Source organism: Balaenoptera musculus, chromosome 11, assembly GCF_009873245.2.
Source record: "Balaenoptera musculus isolate JJ_BM4_2016_0621 chromosome 11, mBalMus1.pri.v3, whole genome shotgun sequence".
NCBI classification, from domain to species: domain Eukaryota; kingdom Metazoa; phylum Chordata; class Mammalia; order Artiodactyla; family Balaenopteridae; genus Balaenoptera; species Balaenoptera musculus.
In genome coordinates this window covers 12,569,456-12,588,333 of record NC_045795.1, presented here as the reverse complement: position 1 = coordinate 12,588,333, position 18,878 = coordinate 12,569,456, and the positions used below count along the sequence as shown (strand labels likewise).

At 42.6% G+C, this 18,878-nt stretch overlaps 1 protein-coding gene across 7 annotated transcripts in view; it reads left to right on the top strand.

Annotated features, from left to right (window-relative positions):
* ATXN1 (ataxin 1) overlaps positions 1-18,878 on the top strand; it is a 396,430-nt gene that overhangs the window by 237,823 nt on the left and 139,729 nt on the right. For all 7 annotated transcript variants that reach the window (XM_036868327.1, XM_036868325.1, XM_036868326.1 and 4 more), the window contains one exon: positions 6,723-6,851. The gene's annotated coding sequence lies outside the window, so the exon portion shown is untranslated. The remainder of the gene's footprint in view (positions 1-6,722; positions 6,852-18,878) is intronic.

Genomic DNA, 18,878 nt, shown 5'->3' with positions numbered 1-18,878 from the left:
AGGCTGCCGTGAGAGGACAGCATCTGAGCCAGCATGGCAGCGTGGGTGTAGAGTGCATGCTAATGGGACTTGACAACTGGTAGACTCTGGGAGAAAAGAGGAGAAGACAACCGTGCCATTAGCATGAATCAGAAATAAAAGGAGGACTGGTTTGGGGGAAAAAAAAATAGAAGTTTTGAAACAGACATAATTTATTTATACTGTGTATATCCAGCAGCTTATTGGGGGAGAAGCCAGGATACAGATTTAAGGATCATATGCAATACAAGGAAATTATTATAGAAGGAGAAGAGAGTCGAGAACGTCACCTTGGAGAGTACATATCCTAGGGTTACAAGGAATAACAGGAAGGGACAAAAGCCAAGAAAGAGGAGCAGCAGTCAGTGATGTAAGGAACATCAGAATAGTACTGTTTCAGAAATCAAGAGTAGTGCTGGGGGGCTTCCCTGGTGGCGCAGTGGTTGAGAATCTGCCTGCCAATGCAGGGGACACGGGTTCGAGCCCTGGTCTGGGAAGATCCCACATGCCGCGGAGGAACTGGGCCCGTGAGCCACAACTACTGAGCCTGCGTGTCTGGAGCCTGTGCCCAGCAACAAGAGAGGCCTCGACAGTGAGAGGCCCGCGCACCGCGATGAAGAGTGGCCCCCGCTTGCCGCAAGTAGAGAAAGCCCTCGCACAGAAAGGAAGACCCAACACAGCCATAAATAAATAAATAAATAAAATTAAAAAAAAAAAAAAAGAGTAGTACTGGAACATTTTGGTTGCAAGAGACAAGTAAAACTCAGAGTGATTTAAACAAAACAAAACAACAACAAAATAAGAGTTTATTGTATCAACTATGTATTAGTTTTCTATTGCTGCAGAACAGATTATCATAAACATAGTGATTTAAAACCACCATTTCTGCAGGTCAGAAGTCTAGCCACAGCTTAGCTGGATTCTCCACTCAGGGTTTCCTAAGGCTGAAATCAAGGTGTTAGCTGGGCTGCATTCTCATCTGGGGCTTGCAGTCCTTTTTCAAGCTCCTGCGGTTATTGGCAGAATTTACTTCCTTGTGGTTGAAGGACTGAGGCCCTTATTCTGTTGCTGGCTATGGGATGGGCACCACTCTCAGCTCCTGGTGAGAGCCATGCCCCCTCCCACCCACAAATGTGTTCTTTCATGTTTTGAATCTCATTCCTGGAAGAGCTTGTCCCTTTGAAGGGCTTGCCTTATTAGGTCAGGCCCACCAAGGCTGGGCTTTCTGTTTTAAGGTCAATTGATTTGGGTTGTTAATTTTATCTGCAAAATCCTTCACAGCAGCAGCACCCAGATTGTGTTTGATTGAATAACTAGGAGAGGGTGTGTGTGCACCAGGGGACGAGGCAATCTTGGGAGCCACTTTAGAATTTTGTCTATCACAATGTAACTAAAAAATACAGGAACGAATGTAACTTTTGGCATGGCTGGATCCAAGGGACCTCACTGTCATCAGGACTCAGACGTTCTGTCTTTCAGCCTCGTTCCCTGCTGCAGAGCTTCACCCTCATGTGGGCTTTCCTCACGAGGTGGTAAAAAATAGCTCTGAGTAGACCATGCTTCCATGGAGAGGGCATCTTATTCCTCTTAAGTTCCAGCCAGTCTGAGAGAGGCCTTTGATTGGTGTGGCTTTGGTCACATGCCCATCCCTGCATCCTGTCATCATAGCAAGAGGGATATGTATTCTGATTCTCCAAGCCTAGATCATATGCCCATCTTTATTTATTTATTTTTAAAATTTTATTGAAGTATAATTGATTCATTATGTTGTGTTGATTTCTGCTGTACGGCAAAGTTACTCAGTTATACATACATGCTCTTTTTTATATTCTTTTCCATTACGGTTTATCACACGATATTGAATATAGTTCCCTGTGCTGTACAGTAGGACCTTGTTGTTTATCCATCCTATATATAATAGTTTGCATATGCCCATCTTTGGGCCCAAGGCATGAGGTCAGCCCAGCCCAAATAACAAAGAAAATGGGGGAGAGGTCATTCCAGAAAGATGCTGTCCAGGCAAAAATGCTAGTTCACTAAATAAAAAGAAAATTTAAGGAACTACCTTATCAAGTATTATAGGAGAGTCAGTTAGGAAAAGGCCACTACATTTAGAAGACAGGGAGCCATTCCTGACCTTTAAAAGAGAAGGAAGTTTACTTTAAAAAAAAAAAAAAAAAAGTGTTGAAATCGAACTCTAAGGGTTTAAGAGGTACCCGATGAAATACAGTGTTGAGTTTATACTACACTTCAACATGCTTTATGGTGACCAGGGGAACGGTGACAGCCATTTGGGAACGTATTAGGGTCTGGGGAGGATCTTTCAGGGATAGCAGTGTTTGTGTTTTAGGCTGCGAAGAAGTTTCTGGTGGAGGGGGGAAAACACTGAAGGAGAGACAGAGGGCAGAATTGACCCCAACAGGACTTGGAGCCAGTAGGAGACGGACTAAGAGCCACAGAAAGTTTTCCCAGATTATTTAGTGGTGTGGGCTTTTTGGGTTGTTTGGTCATTTGTCACTTCTTTGGAAGGAATGATACCTGTTTATTCCAATGTACCCATCTTCTAGTGATGAAATATACTCAAGATCCTTAGGCTCTGTCTGGCCATGTAATTGACAGAAAGACTTTACACTTAGAGCAAGTGGTTCCCAAAGCGTGGTGCCTGGACCTAGAAGCCTCAGCATCACCTGGGAACCTGTTAAAAGTGCAGGTTCTTTGGCCTCGCCTCAGACCTCCTAGATCAGAAATGGTGGGGGTGGGACCCAGCAACACGGTTTCGCAAGACCTCCAGGTGTTTTTGATGGCGGTTCAGGTTTGAGAGCCACTGGCTCAGAGCACCCATGTCTCTCCACCATGTACCACGAGGGTTTCCTTAATGGTGGCTTTTGAAAAGCTAGGAGAATCAAGGATAAAGGCGCCTGGTGAAGGGGAGAGGGGTTGTAAATATTGAAGGGAGATGGCAACTGCTCAAAAGCCATTAGTGACCCAAAATATAATGGATTGGAAGAACAGGAGAGAGAAGGGTAAGTTATAACTTAATTGTTCTTGAGTTCATGCAGGGCTTTCATTTGGATGATAGACATATAGGACCTCCAAGTCCCTGGAGGGCAGAAAAGTGAGAAGGGCTTAAATTATAGCTGTGGAGTAGTGCCTCCTTTGGCATAAGGGTTAAGTCGTAGAACTGTTTTAGGATATGGATCATTTAATTTAAGTGCAGCCTCTTCTACTCAACACCACCAGGAGGCTGCAAAAGAAGGGCATGGCAAGGTTTCTTTCATCAAGGAGCTTGTAAACTTTCGGAGCCTTTCAAGACTTACATTGTCCTTTTATACTCCCCTGGATTTATTTAACAGTGCTGAATTGAAAAGAACCTCGGGTCAGAATGCTCGGTAAAGGCTGTAAGTGCTGTGGGCAGTCGGGGAAGGAGAAATTGGCATTGTGTCATTTTCTTCTCTGGACGGAGGATGAAACTGTCAGCCTGGCATAATTTCCCAGGTCTCATGGCAGGGTTTCGGACAACTTGGCTTCAGAAAGTTTTTCTTCTTGCTCTTTCTTCCTGAGTTTGCTAAAGCTTGTCAGACAGAACTCCTAAGTCAAAGTGAGGGTTTGGATTTCACGACTTTGAACTTGGAGGATTATTAATATTTTGGGTTATATGAGAAACCAAATATGTAGGAGATACTACATTTTATCCAGTGTCTTAAATGAAAACAGGCTCAAATAGAAGTTTGGCTTATTCATTTCAAACAGACTTTCAAACTTACTCCATTCACGGGAGAACATGAATGAGCCTGTCTGAGGATGCCTTCATTTTGTAGGATGAAGAAAGCAAATTCCTGATTTTCCTTAGTGGAAAAATTAAGTTGTACCAGCTCTGGGATGGCAGGGAGGGAACAAGAAGACAGTTCAGATGAACACAACATTTCCGTCGCTTTTTATTTCTGTGCATCATGCTGCTTACCTGGGTAAATAAACAGGTACCAAACCAAGAACCAAAAGAGAAGGTGCACAGGACACTCTAGAAAGTGAGGAAAAATACCATTTCAATCCAGGAGAGAAATAATAAAAACATCCTAATATTCAAGAGGAAGCCAGCAAATTTGGAACCTAATAGAAGGTACTAAGAAGTGGGGTTTTTTGTTGTTGTTTTGTTTTTAGAAGTTTACGTGTAATGTGATCTGTTTTTAGCCCTTTTAGGGGAGTGTTTTAAGAGGAAGCTTTTATTTCATTGTGATGGTGGTTTTTTTTTTTTTTAATTTATTATTTATTATTTATTTTTGGCTGTGTTGGGTCTTCGTTTCTGTGCGAGGGCTTTCTCTAGTTGCGGCAAGTGGGGGCCACTCTTCATCGCGGTGCGCGGGCCTCTCACTATCGCGGCCTCTCTTGTTGCGGAGCACAGGCTCCAGACGCGCAGGCTCAGTAGTTGTGGCTCATGGACCTAGCTGCTCCGCGGCATGTGGGATCTTCCCAGACCAGGGCTCGAACCCGTGTCCCCTGCATTGGCAGGCAGATTCTCAACCACTGTGCCACCAGGGAAGCCCGGTGGGGTTATTTTTGATGCATTAGGAAGCCAGAGTCTTCCTTTTCTGTCACATCAAGTGTAATGCCTGCACTGAATAATGTTCCTCTAGCAGAAATTACTAGTTTGTTGCTCTGATGGCCCAGTAGTTGGAAAGAAGAATCATTTCTTATTTCAAGGTATTGAGAACAGTTCAGTTGCTCATTTCTTGATCAAGGAGACCCAATTGAAAAAAAGGGGAAAAAGATGAAATAACAGAAATTAATTGTACAGGTCTAGTCAGCTCACATCATGCAGAGGCTGTTTCCTCTGCCTGGAAACTTGATGACTGGTTAACTCTCGCTCATCTTTTGCTTCCCTGTTTAAGTGTTACTTTTGTAAGAAAGACCTTCCTTCTAAATGGTGTTACCCCATTATGGGGTGATTGCAAATCAGTGTTATTTGTCCTTCTTAATGCCTATCTGCTTTTCGAATTTTATACAAATATTAAAAATAGTATACTCTGATTCTTTCATATCTGTTCCTCTTGCAACAGTGAGCTCCTTAAAGGCACAGTCCTTTGTCTGTTTTGTTCACCTTTATGAATATAGAATCTGGTGGATATAGTAAGCGCCAAGTAAAAATGTGTCCAGTGAATGAATGAATAAGAAAGCACTTTGTACACTTGAAACTAATACAATGTTTTATGTCAGTTATACCTCGATTAAAAAAAAAAAGAAAGCACTTTATAAACTGAATTCACTATAAAAGTCATGGTTAATTGTATTAATAGCAGACACCTTTCTCCCTTTCATCCTAATATTTTTCTCTGCATTTAAAAAAATTCTTTATTTTGAGGTCTACTTGTCAGTTTTTTGCCAGTTCCAAATCTAAGATTTGATATTATTCATTCTTGACTTTTTTTTTGAGATAAGAGATCACATTTTTCCATCAAAAATATTCCTATACCCACAGTGCTAATTCTGGGATTCCCATTTTTGTTCAATGTACGCTTATGACTTTGAAAGAAAAACATGACTGGTACTTGTGGATGATTTATTTGGGAAGCAAACAAGATTCTAGCGTAGCATTTAAATTCTGTTTCTTGTCATCCCCAAAGCCACTCCTGTAAGCTTCCATACCTCAGGCATGCTCCTCAAAAGTACACAAGTCAAAATGCCCTGATAATATTGGCCCAGGAAAAGTTTTTCCTGGCCCTGTCTTACAGGAGGGAAAAAAAAAAATCAAGAAATCCAGGTGTGGAAAATATTAATGAGATATTGAGAGTAAACTTAATCAGGATATGAATAGGTCTTTTCTTTAAAAGCAACAAACAAACAAAAATCACCCTGTCCTTTTCCATCAGGGCTTCAATGTGCCACTTCTGTGGGTGGAAGTGGCAAATGGCCAAGTGGAAAATTTCACAGCCCTGCAAATGTCCAGTGCACTCAACACTGCAGAACAGCAATCCAAGGGAAGGGTGCGGACCAGATCATCATGTTCCTACACATGCCTCTCTCACCAGTTTTCATCTCCTCTGCCTCTTCACTTCCTGATCCAGGCCTTTACTTTTCTTCTCCCTGAGACTCTAGATGCCTCTGTTTCCATCCTCTGCTTCCCTTGGCCCCTTGGTGGAAGAAGAAACATTTGGACCTTTGGGTGCCCCAGGGATGGTTGATTATGGGTGCCTTGCCAAAGCTGGCTTTTATATTCTGGCTCCAAGCTCAGTAACAGGCTTCTGACTACTAATAATCCTTTGTGTCTACGTGGCGCCTTTCTTCTCGGGAACTGTGAGTGCTTTGCCAGAGTGATCTTACTGGTCTTCCCAGCCACCCAGTGAGGTATGAAAATGGCAGAAGGTGATAGCCCTAGCTCCCTCCTTTTTGCAAGAGAGTAAACTCAAGTAGCTTATTTTGAGGCTGTGTTGCAAGTGTGCATCTCAGCTGGGATTGCATCTGAAGTCTCCCAGAATTGGCTTCACCTTGGGGTGGGGATGGGGGTGGGGGAGAGGCTTGGCCGCACCGTGCTGTCTCCTGGGACAAGAGCAAAAATACTGCATTTCCTTTTTAAGCAAAGCGTACTGGAGAATGGTCTTTGGTGAATTATCCATCAGTCTAATTGATCGTGAACTTCATTTGTTGAGATAACAAGGGATTTGATGATGCATTCACCTTTCTCTTTTTCTTTTGTTCTGTTCCTATGCTAGGTACTTCTCCCTTCCCTGTGAAAGGAAGAAAGAACACGCCTGGGCCCAGGAGCGCTCCAGCTTCTTGTGGGAAGTCTCCATGGTGAAGGACAGGTTGGGGCTACCTGTGAACCGTGCACGGTGAATGTTGTAAGTTAACAAGATTTGCTTCTGCAGGGACTTGCCTTGTAACGATTTGTGAATCATTGGATCCAGGAGCCAGGGTGCTGAAGTGGTATTAGCATTAGCTCTAGGTGATCCTCCAATTAATTTCTTTTTTTTTTTTTTTTTTTTTTTAAGGTGGGGAGGTTCTGTTTTTATTTGCCATGAACTTGAATTTCTTCAGCTTCTTTGGGGCACTGCTCATTATCTTCTTATGGATCAAGTGTGGAAGACAGTGACTCTTTCAGTGTAGGAGCGCCCTTTCTCCTGGTGCAGTTAAATAGTATCAAGTTCAGAGCAGCCTCTTTAAACTGGGCTCTGGCAGTTCTTTTAGGTTGGTGGGTAGGGGGTAAACTCTTCCAGGCTAAGGTTTCCCAACCAGGATTTGCACCCTGCAATTATTTTATTTATGTGAAGTTTTTGATTGGAATGAAATGTTTTTCTGGCTTTCAAAAATCTGAGGTATGCAAGTACAGTCAGCTGTTCGGTGCTTCTCTTGCTTAAAATTGGCTGATTTATTGCTTTTTATCAGGCTACTGGGTTGGGATTTTGAGATTAGTAGTTTTTGTGTGTCAGCTGCTGGTCACCTTTCATGAGGAGGTTTAGGATCCAGTAATTGAAGAGAAGGCACACTATAGGCTTCGAGAAGCTTATCCAGCACAAAACTTACGGGTTTGCCCAGCTCTGCTGCTTTCTGGAAGTTTTACCTCATTGCTAGACTGTGTCATAAAAGAAAAAAAGTTTAGAAGAGTTTTGACCGGGAAAGAGTAAAACTACAGGAAACCCAGGCTGGCCTATGAACATATTACCTTCAAATTTTAGAAAATGAAGCGCCAACTTCGACTTGGGTTTTGTGTGTGTGTGTGTGTGTGTAAATATGTATTTTATATGTAGAATATATATATAGACACAATATATATTTATTTGTGTGTATATGTATTATATATATTATATATGCAAATATGTATTTATATATATATATACATAATACATATACATATATGTACGTATATGTGTGTGTGTGTATATATATATATAAATAACTTTATATCAAGTTTTCAGCTTCTTAATAATTTGGTCAAGAAACTTTTCCAGGCATATATTACCATATTTTTCAGTTGTGTGAGTTATTTTGAATGAGCAAAATGCAATAATATGAGGGCATATATCAGGGAGAAAAAGCATTGAAAAGAAAGATTTCCACCGAGTTTTTATTTCTTGGTTTTCTAAAAATTTGTATTAAATACACATATTTCTCCATACTTCCTGAGAGTTAAATAGTCATATTAAAATAAGCTTATTGAACTCAAAATCTCCCAGTGCCTCAGAGTAAATGGATGATGAGAAATGCTAGTTTTTTCATGTGCTTTCATTTTGTACGTATGATCACATTGGTTCTGGTAGAAAGTATACAGCTCCTGGAATTATTGACCTAAATTCTATTCCTGGTCCTATGGTCAAGGTCAAGTAAGTCTGCAACCTTGGGCAAGTCACTGACCCCCATGAAGTGTTGGTTTATGAGTCTGTATATTGCTTTATGCTACTTGTTTATTGATGTTGCCATCTTGGTGTGGGCTCCCCAGAAGGAGCAGAGCCTTTTGTAACACACTTTAATCCTTACTAAAAAAATCTCATATTCTAAAGGTTGCTACCACTATTAAGGAATAATCTGGGGGTCCTCTTGGATCTGGATGCTACAGTAGCAGTGTGCTTTTCTTGGAAGTATTTTCCCAGTCAGGCAGCTGGTAGAATGCACTTCTGGTAATGTTTTTTAAAGCATTTTTATCCTAGGAAACAAGTGTCTTATGGAAAAGTGCTTTAGGTTTCAGGTTACATTTAAAAGAACACTGCAGTTACTATAATCAAGATAGCTTTTGTTTCGAATTTGGTGGTGTTTTTTTTTTCTTTAAACCATAGCTTTGAACTGCTCATGTGATAACCCTGTCAGATCTCAAACATGAAGTGAGGTTTTCAAAGACGTTCCAAAGTGTAAACCTTAAGATGCCACATGGCCAACTTGGAGTCATTTTAAAATCCTTCTTTAAATGGAGTGGGTTGAGAGAGAGGAAAATTTTTCAAAGGATGTGTGCTTGCATGTAGATGGGGTATGATAGTGGGCAGAAGAACATTTGAGTGATAATCATGGCAGCCATTGGAGTTAGTGGTGTCCTTCCTCAGCAGCCCTTGCAGACTGTGCCCCAGACTCACTACCTGTGTAGTTCTCCTCTGCTTGTCCCCATTAACCACCTTTCAAGTCTGCCACCATCTTTCTAGCAGATGGACTTTGCTCCTCAAAGTGTCTCAGATTGGCTCTAAGGTGCGGTATCTTATACAGAAAGGAGTGGCAAGAAGACTGACCTAGGAGTCGGGAGACCTGGGTTTTACCCATGATGCTGCAATTGCCTGTATAACCTGGGGACCCCTAAAACCCTGGGGACCCATTTTATCCTGAGTAACATGAGAAAGTTGAGTTTAGTGAGCTCTGGTGATTCTTCTCAGTGTCTAACATTGCATCAAGTATCAGCCTAGATGAGGCAGACTGGACCTTCGTTTTCCCGTTTGGCTTCTAAGGGTCAGTGATTTGGTACAACTTCAATTTACAAGTGCTTTTAAAACATTGAGCACAGTCTTGTGGTTAAAAAAAAAAGGGGGGGGGGGCTTCCCTGGTGGCGCAGTGGTTGAGAACCTGCCTGCTAATGCAGGGGACACGGGTTCGAGCCCTGGTCTGGGAAGATCCCACATGCTGCGGAGCAGCTAGGCCCGTGAGCCACAACTACTGAGCCTGCGCGTCTGGAGCCTGTGCTCCGCAACAAGAGAGGCCGCGATAGAGGCCTGCGCACCGCGATGAGGTGTGGCCCCCGCTCGCCGCAACTAGAGAAAGCCCTCGCACAGAAACGAAGACCCAACACAGCCAAAAATTAATTAATTAATTAATTAATTTAAAAAAAAAGAATTATTATGTCTGTCACCATCCCACTACCCTTTCCAGAGGACCCTCCCAGGGACCATGTGACAATTGAAAGGTGTTTGAGTGCTTTCTGAGAATAGAGTTTTAGTCACTTAAATTTAGGATCCATACTCATTGGTCTTCTGGAAAATTAAATATGAACCACTTTTGAAATTTAACTTTTTAAAATAGTCCACCTCTGTACTCAAATATTGGTATATAGGTAAGGAGGCAGCGATCTGTAATTCTTTCCTAAGCTTCGCTTAAGCTTCCTTAAGTAGGTCTTCTCCATGTTGCCTCTTTAAAGCAGCCTTCCCTGGCCTATATAAAATAGCACCACCCCATCCCTCTCATCCTCTAGCCTACTTTATTTTTCTTTTAAGCACCTTACATATTATACACGCGTTTGTTAATCATCCGTCTCCTCAGTTAGACTGTAAGCTCCATGAAAGCAGGGATAACATCATCATCACCATCATTATTCCTGGTGGATCCACAACACCTAAAATGCTGTTTGTCCTGTGTTGGGCATTCAGTAAATGTTTGTTGAGCAACTAAGAGCAGAATAAACATATGCCCGGGCTTCTCACGTGTGGGCCTAAGCCATTGAGAAAAGGACCATAAACATGGTTCTGATGAGAACTGCTTCAATCTGATAGTAGTTTGGTCAGGTAGAGGGAGGCGTGGAGAGACTAGTTCATTGTATTTTCCTTAGAAGTAGATGTTAAATGTTTATGATGTGTATAAGTCAATGTGGGAAAGGAAACCGTTGGTTTAAAAAAAAAAAAAAAGGGCTTTATAGAACTATCAATAGAGTTTGGGGATTTTCTGATGCTTGAATTCTACAGTGTGTGTATTTCCTCTCCTTTTCCATTTGAGTGGTTTGCTGTGTGGGTTGTTTGTGAGCGGCCTGCCCTGGCATTCTGTGAAGGGTCGGGGTGTTGCCTTATAATCCTATCACTTTATCACTGTTCATGTTTACATCTATTTTCAAAGTGGCAGATGGACTTGGAGTGCCAAGGCTACCTAGAAACTCACCGTTTACTGAATACCATCATTTTCATTTTCTTTTCTTTTTGGTTGATGCACACTTTGGAATAAAAAACAGTGCACCGGTACAGACTGAGTGCACTGAGTGTTTTTCTGGTATGCAGGGAGAAGTTGACAAACACTTCCTTAGGGAGGCGTCATCCTGTGTGGCTTTTGAGAATCACAGGGATCAAGGTTTCTTGAATTTTCTGTGTTTATTGACCCCTTTTCAGAGTAACTGCTCTGAGAGCAGGAGTTACATTATTCCTATGAAGAAATGGAAAGACTCAAATAAACACCTCTGTGCCTATTTAGACAGCATTATGCTGCCTGTATAAGCTTTGAAAAATGGGAGCTGAATTTCTAGTCTCCAGAGTGAGAGAATTACACACACATACTCTAATCAGAGCGATCTGGGAATTTCCCTATGTGTCTGTCAATTTGTACCTTTTAGGTTTGCCATCTGTGATACCAAATTTTTTTTATGATCTCTAGTGCTGTCATAGAAAAAAAAAAACTGAAATAGATAAGGGGATCAGAGGGAATGGGGGAGATTTTACTATTAGATAAATGAGGGGGGGGAAGTCTCATTTTTTTTAATCCTTGCTTGTAATGGCCCTGTCAATGGGCCTGCGTGTTATAAAGGCAAAGAGGCTCTCATATTTCATGCAAGTACTCTGGGTGTTCTTTGTGTAACCTCGAGTCTTCTGGAATTTTCTCTTTCACCCATGTCTTTCCCTTTCCCAGACTTCCTCCAGTTGCTTCTTACCGACGGCGTCACTCATTCCTGGCCACTGCTGCCTTGCGGTTGGGTGGGGGGCCTTGCATGAGCTGCCACTTCTGAGAGTTGATGTCAGCCCTACTTCCTGAGCCTGGGCAGAGGGCAGCCCGTCGCAGGCACCCCCGTTCCCCTCGCGTCATCTTCCCCTCGTGCTCAGCCTACTCCCCTCAGCGTCTCGGAGGGGAAGAGGGATATACTTGGAACCCTCAGAAGTTGTGGAAGGACAAATGTTCTTGTATCTTCTACAATATCCGTGTCCTGTGGGGGAAGAGAAGGCGCCTACAGCCTGGTCAGACTGCTTTCTAACTGAGTAGTTGCTGTTACGTAAAAAGGTTTTATGTTCTATTTAAGTTTCAAATTCACTGAATGAATCCTGTGTATGAAAAGGTGGTTGCGTGCCAAGGTGTGCTCAGGTCTGTTAGGGATGCAGGGATGGGTAGCCTGCATTCACTGCTCGCTGGGATTTTCCTCTCTCCAGTCACTTTGGGAGGGGCAGAGTCGGGTGCTCCGAAAGGGGTGATGAGTAAGATTCTTCAGATTTGGGCTTTCAGGGAAGGAAGGCTTCACAGAGTGCTGAGCGTCTGAATTAGGCCTTGAAACAGAGGCTGGGTTTCAACGCCGCGCGCGCGCGCGCGCGCGCGTGTGTGTGTGTGTGTGTGTGTGTGTGTGTGTGTGTGTGTGTGTGTTCAGAAGGCTAGGGAGGGAGGGAGGGAGAGATGATAAACCTAGTCTTTTCTTTAACTGCTTCTTCATCTGGGCAGATGAGACCTCAGAGCCAGAAATGTCTTTCCATCAGGAATGATGTGCCATGACCACTGACAAAGACATAGAGTGGGGACTTGGAGGACATGGGGACCATTCTTCTCTAGGGTCATTTTATATAAATATTTATAGGCAAAAGCTGAAGCAAGAACTTGGGCCACTTAAAGAAATGGTGCCTCCCCAACCCATGTAAAATGTAGTGTTTTCAGCTGAACTTCGCACAGAAACCACACCCGAAACTAAAAATGTATTGCTCAAGTGGTGTGTCTTTGAAGCGCTTGCTGTGGAAGAATCGGTATACACAGAAAGAAGGAAGGGCAAGGATGACTGGGAGGGAGTGGTGCCCTGGAAGGGGAATCTTAAGCCACGGAAAATTCTTCCAGACAGAGATCAGAGATTGATCAGCTCTACCATCTTTGTTATAAGTATAAATGAATATGACTGTATAGAAATGACTGATGTAAGTCTTTTCTCTCCAAGTATATCATATCATATAGTATTTAAATTATTTTCATTGTTCCTCTAAAAGATTGTTGTTTCTCCTTTGCTTTCTTAGAGAAAAAGTAAGGCACAGATGGGAACTAAGTGACATTTTGTCATAAAGCCAAAACAAAATCCGATAGTTCTTATCAGCAAATAAATTGTTCTTTGGGACTAATGTATAAAGAGAAACAGATAATTTCATTCTTTTAATTTCCCACGTTTTCACTTTTGTAAAATGATCATTTTTTAAGACCAGAAAATCAATTAACCCCTCCTTCCCTCAACATATATTCACATTAAATTTCCAGTGCTTACTATGTAATAAATTCCGGGAGGGGGACTCTTAGATTGAAAGAATTAACCCATCTTCTCTATGTCCTGAGGATTATGTTAACCTTTTGCAGACACCTGAATAAGAATGTTACATGATTCAAAAAAGTCATTTTCTACAAGCATAAAATGCTTTTTAGGTGAGATAGGTTTCAAACAGCTAATTTTACTATGTTGGGGGATTTTAGTGTTTTCAGTGTCAGTTTTCTTTTTTTTTTTTTAATAAATCTATTTATTTATTTTTGGCTGTGTTGGGTCTTCGTTGCTGTGCACGGGCTTTCTCTAGTTGCGGCGAGAGGGGGTACCCTTAGTTGTGGTGAGCGGGCTTCTCATTGCAGTGGCTTCTCGTTGCGGAGCATGGGCTCTAGGCGCGCGGGCTTCAGTAGTTGTGGCTCGCGGGCTCTAGGGCACAGGCTCAGTAGTTGTGGTGCGTGGGCTTAGTTGCATCACAGCATGTGGGATCTTCCCGGACCAGGGCTCGAACCCGTGTCCCCTGCATTGGCAGGCAGGTTCTTAACCACTGCGCCACCAGGGAAGTCCAATGTCAGTTTTCTATTTGTGCTTATGTTCTGAAATAACTTCCTTAAGTAGAATCCCCCAAAGTGGAAATATTAATGGGATACAAACGGCAAAACCTCCTTCAGAATCTTTTTGTTTCCAAACCTCAAGTTCCTGTCATGCTTTTTGGACTCTTCGCCATCTTCTTTCACCTGTAAATCTTACTTCTTTCCCAATACCTTTGTCACACACGTCTTGTGACCATCTCCCTTCCGGCCACGACTGTCTAGCACTAGGACTTGTCCACAGTGCAACAGAATTTGCTGCTTGGGACCCCTGCACGGCTACTGGGCTGTGCTACATCTTTCATTCTGTACATCAGCCATCCTTACAGACATCGGGACGTCGATGTTTTGCGTATCTGGAAATGAAAATGCTCTTGCTAAAATTGTTTTCTAAAAATTTCCATTAGGTTGTTCTTCATTTCATTTTTCTTTCTTTTTTTCCCTGCAGTCTTTGCAGCTTGCATAGAACTGAAAAATTGTAATTTCTCCAGGGCTAAAATCCAAGACTTTGATAGGCAGTCTTCATGTCTGGGTCTCCTACAAGTTGCTATCCACTATAAGCATTGTAAACCTTACCCTGCAGAACAAAGAGAACTGGACAGAAAGATTGTTCCCTTCTCCTACCATGGCAAGCCCTAGTTTCTCAGTGTCTTTTGTCTTTTCTTCCTTGTTCTCCAAGAAGAGGGAGTATGAGATTAGGATGCAGTTGTTCAGAACAGGGACAGCTATTGCCTGTGCAAACAGATTTTTTTCCCTTCCCTTTCTTTGGCAACCTCAGTTGTTCTACCTGTTTCCGGCTCTCCTGCTTCTGCTATGAACAACCTTCCTCCCCCCACTTTCAGGAGACTAAGAAATATATAAATGTCAGTTGGTTCCTGCATATCTACAGGCTCACATAATTCAGAATAGTCATTCAGCCTGTATCTTCAGTGAGTTTCTTGCCCCTTCTCTGTCACCACCACATCAAGTACAAGTGCAGATTAAAGGATAGTATGTCAAGGTGAGAGCTATCCGCTGGGTAATGTTAGTCTGTCATTCCCTTAGCGGAGCAGATTAGCTGCCAATTGGTATCTTGTTGCTGTCATCAGAATTTACAATCCAGGTTGCCCACTCTGCTGGCGATCTATTTCTGAGCCCCAGCAATGACGCCCGTTGTCCTAGCAACCTGCTGGCTGGCACTTCCCTAAAGGCAAGCCAGAGGAATGGCAGTGGAAGAGGGAGGCCTCCAGAGGGTCAGAAGGGGGGAGGTGGCAGTCACCTTGCTCAAAGAGGATTTTCCATTTCCTTCATCTGGGCAGGCCTCCAGGAAGAGTATGTCAGTATCATGGGAGTGTCACTTACTAAGGATCGTGGACCACATGGTCCTTCTGGTGCAGATAGCATCCCATGGAGAATAACAAACTGATTAATGGATAGTCCAGGCAGAATGTGGGGACTGCCGGGCCAGGATGTTAGGTGATCTGAGAACAGTAGATGGTATCAGTTTTTCTTGTGAATTGGGTTAATGTTCCTGTTGCTTATCAGCACTGGTGTTCAGAGTTGGGGACATGGGTAGATATTTGGGAGGAATCAGAGGTTAAGGGAGGAGGATAAAGGGAAACACCACAGTCAATCTTGGCTCCTTTTCCTGTTGACAGGTGTGGCCTGAAAGCAGTTGAGTGTAACTAGAGTTCTTTGACTGGGCTCTAGTGATTATCGGTGTTCGCAGCATTGCAAAGGAACCCCCCTTGTCCTCTTCTCTTTAATTACTCTCCTCCGCCGTTGATGTCAAATTGAATTGGCATTAAATGACTTTTTCCCCCCCTTCTTATTTGGATCCAAAAGAACACAGAAGCCTTCTATCTTAAAGCCCCTAACTTAGTTGGCATTGCCTAGATTAAGTCTAAAATTGGGCAGTCAACTGACCATGGATATCTTGGGGACTTAACTCCATAGCCATTTCATCAGAGAAGCCCCTAGCCAGTGCCTTTGGCTGACATTTTTTCCTAGGGAGCGCGTCTGTCTCACTTGGCATGGAGATGTCAGGACATTTTTCACAAAAGGTGCTGGGGCGCCAGGGAATCTGGTGAAAGGGCTGTCCCCAGAACATTTGAAGCCTACCAGTGACATAAAATATCATCAGTACCTTTCATTGCTAAAAGAATTTTTGTATTTGCAGAGACCTTTTAGTATTTGCTCCGCAGAATGACCAGACTTAGCTGAGATAACAGCATGTACCTGTGTCTTCAGGATGGGGAAGCCGGTTAGGGTGTAACCGAGCATTTCTAGTACATTCTGTATACTCAAGCAGTGGTGTGCACTCCTATCTAGTACATTTTATATACTCAGCATATATTAATGCCCCCTTTCATACCTAGAATAAGGATAGATAATGAATATCTGGAACTGGAACTAAGAGAAATAATACTTGGACAAAAAAGAAACTCCAAGGGAGTTGTTTGTACTTTCAGAGCATCCTGTGTTTCCAAGATGTTTCTTAAATAAATCAGTTTTGTTTGACAAGCATGTGGTATGCCCAACAGGTCATTATGTTAAGTCGTTGAAATGGTTTAAACTGTGGAAGACATTGTGTGTTTCTAGAACGATAAATATCTCTTAGGTACATTTTTTTTTTTTTTTTTAAGAAATTCACGTTCTTTTATTTATTTATTTATTTATTTATGACTGTGTTGGGTCTTCGTTTCTGTGCGAGGGCTTTCTCTAGTTGTGGCAAGCGGGGACCACTCTTCATCGCGGTGCGCAGGCCTCTCACCATCGCGGCCTCTCTTGTTGCGGAGCACAGGCTCCAGACGCGCAGGCTCAGTAATTGTGGCTCACAGGCCCAGTTGCTCCGTGGCATGTGGGATCTTCCCAGACCAGGGCACGAACCCGTGTCCCCTGCATCGGCAGGCAGACTCCCAACCACTGCGCCACCAGGGAAGCCCTCTTACGTACATTTTGATATGGTGGAGAAGCAGAGTTGATTTTTTTTTTTTAAAGGATCATTATGTAACTCTTAATTCAATATTTAATGCTAAGTATTCATTGTTCTTCATGGTACACAGGCAAGGAAATCAATTCTCTCATATTGATATGAATAATAGATACAGACTGTGAATTACATTAAAGTTGGAAGACTAAAGTCCTTCTCTAGGTTGGTTGCTTTTTTAAAAGAAATCTGGTAAAGCAGATGATAGCCCAGTTAGGACTCATGAGCTTCATGCTTCATACTGTTTTTTTCCACAACCTATCTAGATATACAGTAATTGGAAGCACATCTAGAAGAGAAAGAACCTGTTCTCTCTCCCCGTTGAATTTGTTGTTGTCAGTCACAGAGGTAGGTGTGAATCTAAACGTTAACACCTAAGGAGACAATGGGGGTTCCTTGGGCTTGGTCCAGGAGCCAGAAGCATCGGCTAAGGATGGACGCCTGGGTTTTCTTCTCCTTCCCACCCCTCTGAGACCATGGGCAAGCTACTTTCTTTCTCAGTGCCTCTATTTCCATGTCTTCCGAAGGAAGGTAGTTCTTACTTCCATTTGACAGCATGAGATTTAAAGGTATTCGTCCAAATAAGGGCTTTTGGACACATCTGTGGGTTCAGATCCTAGACCTGCCACTCATTAGTTGTATGTCCTTGGGGAAATTGCCCCCCTTCTCTGAGTCTTATTTGCCTCATCTGTAAAATAGGGCTGGTCATGCCTATGCTGCAGGATTGTTGAGAGAATTAAATGAGATAATGTGAGTTAAATTTTTTTTTTTCACACACACACACACTTTATTTTATTTTTACAAGAGATAAAATAGACTGACACCAAGCATTGTAAATGGATGACCACAACAAAAGCAACAATGATTGCAATTACCAAACAATGTGAGTTAAATTTTAGCCCAGGGATTGCTCCCTAGTCACCGTGGCAGCTATAATGCTGTTAGGATAATAAATTTCACAAAACAAAATTTATCGTGATGTGTTGCTGAAATGAACAGGTGAACAGTTGCCACTCGCTAGTCTCTTTGTTGTAGAGATGTTTCCTCTGTAATAGGAATTGTCATTAGCTGTCAGTGTCATTGCATCGCCAGCGAAGTCAGTTATGTATTGTCAAAGTCTTCTGCTTCTTTGACATATATGGTAGAGTAATTATGATGGTGAAGGTGGGAGCATTTGTCAGAATTATCCATGTGCATACTCTAAGGGGCCTTGGAATTTTAGGTGAATTTTTTTGTATTAGTCAAACTGAAAGGTACAGTGAGTTTGCAAGATACAGTCGTCTCATCTATAAAAAGAGTAGGGAGATTCCCAAAGGCTATTGATGAGTGGAACTCTTAAAAAAAAGAAAAACTATAATATTTTGATGTAGTTACCATGTCTAGGTGGTGATAGGTGAAAGTAACCTGGTCTAATTCTTTGAAATTAAAGATAGAAAAAACCAGAAGATAGAGGTATACATTCCTGTGTCTTCTTTCAGCAAGTATTTACTAGGTGTGTGCACTAGGGAAGGCATCCACAACAGCTAAAAAGAGCTTCCAGTCACTGGGAAAAGAGATGAGAAAATAGGCAACTCCTTTACACTGTGGCTAGGGCTCTTTTAGTGGTACCCAGAGGATGCCATGGATGGAAACCAGTGTGGCATCTTCTGGGGTCAGAGAACTCTTCATTCCCAGACCTGAAGGACCGACAGGTGTTAACCTGGGAACAAAGTGGGTGTATCAGTTGGCATATATATGTAACAAGCCACCCCAGTGTTTAGTGGCTTTAAAACAACAAGCATGTATTATTTCTTATGATCCTGTGAGTCAGCTGGGCTATTCTAGGCTAGGCAGCTTGGCTGTGACTGGTTGGTCCTTGATGGCCTCACTCGTATGTCCAGCTGTAAGGCTGGTTGGGAGAGGGGAGCTTCCAGCTGGTCCCTGCTCCACGTGGTCTCTCATCCTCCAGGAGGCTAGTCTGAGCTTTCATATTGCGATCTCAGGGATCCCGGGAGCGGCAAGAGAGGATAAACTCCAGCACACAAGTGCTTTTTAACCTCTCCTTGCAACATCTTTGCTAATTTCCCTGTGGCTAAAGCAAGTCACCCAATAAGTCCAGATTCAAGGGATGGGGGAAATGCCAGCTTTAGTTGGTCACATGATGGACAGCGTG